The sequence below is a fragment of the Mustela nigripes genome, chromosome 1, assembly GCF_022355385.1.
Source record: "Mustela nigripes isolate SB6536 chromosome 1, MUSNIG.SB6536, whole genome shotgun sequence".
Classification (NCBI taxonomy): domain Eukaryota; kingdom Metazoa; phylum Chordata; class Mammalia; order Carnivora; family Mustelidae; genus Mustela; species Mustela nigripes.
Window position 1 is genome coordinate 258,509,471 of NC_081557.1, and position 6,000 is coordinate 258,515,470.

At 38.8% G+C, this 6,000-nt stretch overlaps 1 protein-coding gene across 1 annotated transcript in view; it reads right to left on the minus strand.

Moving 5' to 3' along the window:
- The window catches only part of SULT1B1 (sulfotransferase family 1B member 1), a 29,323-nt gene extending 24,559 nt beyond the window's left edge, over positions 1-4,764 (minus strand). The window contains exon 1 of the mRNA XM_059396652.1: positions 4,466-4,764. The gene's annotated coding sequence lies outside the window, so the exon portion shown is untranslated. The remainder of the gene's footprint in view (positions 1-4,465) is intronic.
- Between the last annotated feature and the right edge of the window lie 1,236 nt (positions 4,765-6,000).

Below are 6,000 nucleotides of genomic sequence, written 5' to 3' on the forward strand. Positions count from 1 at the left end.
TATATTATATAATGTACACATATATATATAACAAAAATTGCTTTGCAAACTCTTTAACAATTATTCTAATCATAATCATACTAATAATACTGACTCTGAATTAGAATCTCATTGCTAAGCCTTCCAAAATTTTTGAGTCATGGGAGGAAGCTATATTATTATTCTCTATTCTCTAGAGAAACAGAAACAATATTACATATTATGTATATACATGCATATCTGTATACATATGTATGTATATGGAGAGAGAGAGAAAGAGAGAAAATTTATTATAAAGAATTGGCTCATGTAATTATGAAGGCTGAAAATTCCCCAGATGTGTAGATGGCAAACTGGAAACCCAGGATTGCCAATGGTTTAGTTCTAATCTGAAAGCCAGCAAGTTTAAGATCCAAGAACAACCAATGCTTCAGTTTGAGTGTGAAAGCAGAAAAAAGCTGATGTCTCAGCTCAAAGTCAGACAAGATGAATTCTCCCCCATTCCCAGGAAGGTCAGCCTTTTTATTCTATTCAGGCTTTCAACTGATTGCCTAAAGCCCATTCGCATTAGAAAGGGCAATTTGCTTTATTCAGTCTGCCAATTTAAATGTTACTCTCTTCCAGAAATACCCTCACAGACCTAGAATAATGTTTGGCCAAATACCTGGGCTCCCTGTGGTCCAATAAAGTTGACACATAAAATTGACCATCAAGGAGAATGACTCATTGTTTATTTTTTCCACTTCATCTCTACTGAACTTTGTAATTGAAACTTTGCTTTTACTATTATTTCTCATTTTACAACCCTCCTCTCAACACACATAGATTGTGAACATCCTAGAAACAGAAGAAATGTAAAATGTAGAAGTTAAAGCATTCTTCATAATCTACTGTTCCATTTATTTCTGAGAATCTGTCAGTAAAAAATAATACATAATATATACTACATATGAATAAAGTTTGAGTTAATAACAATTAGAATTATATAATGTCTTAGATGAACTCTTATTACTGCTAGTAAAATAAGTATAACTGGACTTCAAAGATTGCCACCCAGAAGTTTTATCACATAAATATTTTCTTTTCTTTTTTTTTTTTTTTTTTAAGATTTTATTTATTTGTCAGAGAAAGCGAGCGAGAGCGAGCACAGGCAGACAGAGTGGAAGGCAGAGTCAGAGGGAGAAGCAGGCTCCCTGCAGAGCAAGGAGCCCGATGTGGGACTCGATCCCAGGACGCTGGGATCATGACCTGAGCCGAAGGCTGAGGCTTAACCCACTGAGCCACCCAGATGCCCCAAACCATGGGTTTCCTTAAACATAATGCATCTCATGCTAGAAAAACAGGAAAAATAGTTCAAATTTTGCATCTTTTTACTCCTCATAAAGTAAAGGAGCTGGGTCCTTCAGAGGCTTGAAGAAGAACCCACTGATGGAATAACAAAGCCTCTGCGCAGGACGATACACATAAATTTAGAGCAGGCAAATTTCTGAAGTGAGATGCTGATGAAAACAGAGTGGCCAGGGCATTAAATATTCCATATTAAGTGTTTGCCTTCTGTATGCTTCTTAATTATCTTCTGTTTTGCGGTGAACGTCTCGTTGCCTTAGCAGTCCCTTGCTAGCACAAGGGCAGAGTCTAGTAAAAGAAATTCTCCAGCATGAGTTACTATGGAATATTTCAGCAGGCTCAGGAAGGAAACAAATAATGTGGTTGGTCAGGAACCCAGCAGAAGCAGGAGGTGGAAAGAAGTGAAATGGAGTCTGTAAGCTCTGTACTTCAAATAAAGTAGATGTTGAATGAACTGAATGAGTGAACGACTGAACATGCATATCCCACTGATCTTGGGGACAGTGTTACCTCCCAGCCTGGAGAGATAGATAGATAGATAGATAGATAGATAGATAGATAGATGATAGAAGGATGGATGAGGGACAGCAGAAGTCAGCATAGTATATTTGGATATTAGATTGAGTTACACACAATAAGTGAAACAGTTCTCCTTGAAACATTTTGTTCTACTAACTTTTTAACTGTTTCTTCTCAGATTATATAAACATAAATAGTGATCCCAAATATCATTTGAATGCTTTTATATTTTGAATTAATTGAGGAAAATGCATGAGGCTCTCTTTCTCTTCTTTGGCTCCAAAATAGAAAATTCAGTAGTGATATAATTGCACTAAACAGCTCTTACTCTACATACAGATTATTAGGGGAAAGCAAATAAATACAGAGCGCACAGTTCCCATTTTTATATTGTCTGCTACAAATCATGTTAACAGATTTGTTCCCTACTTAGTGGGTGGTTAATGTTATTTTATACATTTATAATATCATTCCTGGGTTCATTCGTGTCTTCACTCATCCTTTTTCATTTCTTTATTAATTTTGATTTATTTATACTATTGCTTTATATTTATATAATCAGTTCACAATTGCTATTCAAATACAGTTCATGTACAAGCACCATGTACTATTGGAATTACTTGAGAGCTTGTTAGCAACATCTCAGGCCCCAATCTAGAATCAGAATTTATATTTTAACAAAGTCCCCAAGTAATTGCCATGCTCAAGAAAAGTGGAAAGCATGACTTAATAAACCAGTTTTCATCTACTCTTTAACAATGTAGGGTATATATAAATGATTTATCAAAATGAATTAATGTCTTCTAGAAAATAAATTGTATTGACTGGGCTACCCACTCTGATGATAAGTCTTACTTTCATCTTGTGGATAAGATTAAGGAACAAGTTCAGAGTCTGCTCAAAGGCACACAAGTGTGTGGCAACAAGAAATAGATGAGTTTCCCAGCTCTGAGCCACTTGGTCATAGGGCAAATCTACCATGGGTGGGATTGCGCCAGAGTCAAAGTGTCTGTGATTTTCTCTTAACAAATTAGGGTGTTCACAGTTTGTAAGGAAATTTTACTTTGACACCAAGCAAACTTCCTTGAACAAAAACCTCAAGCTTTTCATGCTGCAAAAATGTTGTCAGAGAAGCATGGATATGAGTAACAAGATGAAAATAAGGCAGCTGATTCTGAATACATCCTAGTCACATCTGAGAAGTGGGTGTAACGGATTCAGGAATCTAGGAGCAGTAGTCCTGATGTGCACTTGTCCTGATCCATGGATGAGGAGTTCAGAATTACATGGGGAGACAGATGCAGATGGGTAAGCCTGGAAAACATAACTTAACTAATGTCACTGAGCCAGAAACCTTGCAAGATGGTTTATGAGGGACACTTAAAATTATAAATATTAGTTTATATATACCTTTTGAATCCTACCCCAAACTGACAGTTTTATGTGATTATATATGATATTATACATGACACCACAGGTCTTCCTAGTTGAGTGATAGTCTGAAAATTATAATGTCTAGAATTGGCTTCTAAAAAGATCAATGGCTAAAAAAAAAAAGAAGAAGAAAGAAAGAAAGAAAGAAAGAGAGAGAAATGAAAACACCTCTCAGGAAAAACTAAAGGAGATACCTGGCATTAAAACCAAATGGTTGGGATACCTGGGTGGCTCAGGCAGTTAAGTGTCTGCCTTCGGCTCAGGTCATGAACCCAGAGTCCTGAAATCTAGGCCCCTGTCTAGCTCCCTGGTCAGTGGGGAGTCTGTCTCTCCCTCTGCCCCAGCCCTGCTTATGCACGCCTTCTATCTCTCTCTTTCCCTTTCTCTCCCTGTCTCTCAAATAAATAAACAAAATCTTTAAAAATTTTTAAAAATAAAAATAAGTAAAAAAATAAAACTGAATGGTACTTTTAATGAGAAAAGAATATCTTTTTTTTTTTTTTAAAGATTTTATTTATTTATTTGACAGAGAGAAATCACAAGTAGATGGAGAGGCAGGCAGAGAGAGAGAGAGAAGGAAGCAGGCTCCCTGCCAAGCAGAGAGCCCGATGTGAGACTCGATCCCAGGACCCTGAGATCATGACCTGAGCCGAAGGCAGCGGCTTAACCCACTGAGCCACCCAGGCGCCCCAGAGAAAAGAATATCTTTTAAAAGATTTTATTTGTTTATTTGACCGAGAGAGACAATCAAGAGAGGGAACATAAGCAGGAGAGGGAGAAGCACGCTCCCCCCAGAGCATGGAGCCCCATGATGTGAGGCTCTATCCCAAGACTCTGAGATCTTGACCTGAGCGGAAGGCAGACCCTCAACGACTGAGCCACCCAGGCACCCCGAGAAAAGAATATTTCTTCCATTTTTCTTCACTCTAATGAAGTCCAGACCCCCAGTCCTGACATGCTTCAGAAAAGTCCAGCTGAACCTAGGAAAATGAAAGTGATCACGGAAAGCCTGATAGATTGTGCACAGCATAAACAATACTGAGTTTCCTGTGGGAAAATTGGAATTAGGCAAAAGCATTTCAATCGAAAGCTTGTGTTCAAAACTGAAATCACTCGAGAAGCCCAAATGTTCTGCAGATGCCAGACAAAAACTTCAATAAAAGAGATTTTAAAAAGCAAAATCTACCTCACACTCCAGTCTCCTTTTTCAGTTTTCGTTTTCAGCCAGTGGTGCTGGTGCTGGTGCTGGCAAGAACCCTGGGAGCTGGTGGGAGTCCCTGGAAAGCAGGGCCAGGGGAGACTGGGGAGGCTCACTTCTGTCACCAGGAGAAAAGTAAGTCCAGGATTTGATCTGAGAGTAGTAATCAGTGACTTTTCACACAGTTAAGATATAAAAAGGTTGAGCTATACACACATGCACACGCATAGAGGCACGTAGTGCTATTTCAACAGCTGGCGGAGCCAGGAAGCCCTGAGAAGGAAATGGATCAGGGTGGTGGTCCGATGTAAGCACACTCAGAGCGCCTGGATTTGACGGTTTCCGCAGGGTTGCAGAGAGTCTGAGAGAAATGCACAGGGGAAGTATCTGAAGCATCCGTGTATGGGAGCCGGCTGCTTCTCTGCAGTTTATAAGGATGTCTTCTAGCAATTTTGACTGTGATGAAAAGTCACTGGGTGTGTGAGCGTGTTTGTGTGTGTTCACGTGGAAGAAACCTGAGTTTCCAATGTCCTGGAAAGGGGAAATATATATAAACATTTACTAAAGATAATACTAAACAATTTCAGCAAGCAGAAACAGGGTAGAACTGATGGTTTCTGACACTTTAATCATTTCTACAACCTCTCAGTAATTTTTTTTTTTTTTTTTGTATGCTGAGTCACATATACACAAAGAAGGATTAAACAAGAAGCTTGTGTATGGAGGGGAAGAAACTTTGCCCGAGAAATATGCTCCTGTTCTCTAACCCCTGTTATCTGAGCCACCCTGTGAGATTCTCTCATGGTCTAGTTGCTGTAATCAACCCTTTAGGTAAGGGCCCTTAACAAGACAGATAGAGCTAAAACCACCAAGGCCTTGCTATGGAGATTATACCTATGCAGAGCTGGGAAATACAAAAAAGCCCAGAAGGAAACTAGCGCGTCCTTTAAGACCTTCCATTTTACTTACAGATGTTTAAGGAGATTTAAAAAATGTGTTTATGTCTTTAAAATATGTTGCCAGCAGATTCCCACTTTTCTTTGAGAGCTGGTGTTGTTTCATTTTTGGTTTGTGTGGAGGGTAGGAGTCTGTGAGAGAACAGGGAGAAAACGTTTATGTGCGTGGGGTGTCGGTACACAAATCTGGACAACATCAAGATTGAGCATAGTAATGCTAGGCTGGCTCTCTTTGGGGATTCAGAATTGCTAATTTTTCCGAGATATTCTCTGAGCTAATTCGTCCATTTTATGATTCTGCAAACTAAGGTTGGATTTTTTTTTTTTTCCTTTTGATGACACATAAAGCCCATAAATCCAATGACTCCCTCAGATCACCTGCCCTTCCTGCCATGCTTCATGTAATCAAATGACACGTTCCAAAAACACAGGATCAACACAGTTCTTCCATTTGCAGCAGTGGGCCACCAAAACCAAATCTCATGTTATTGTATTTTCAATTAGGTATATAGATCCATGATTGAAAATGAATTATTGCTGTTAAAAAACAATTACATAGGCAAGATA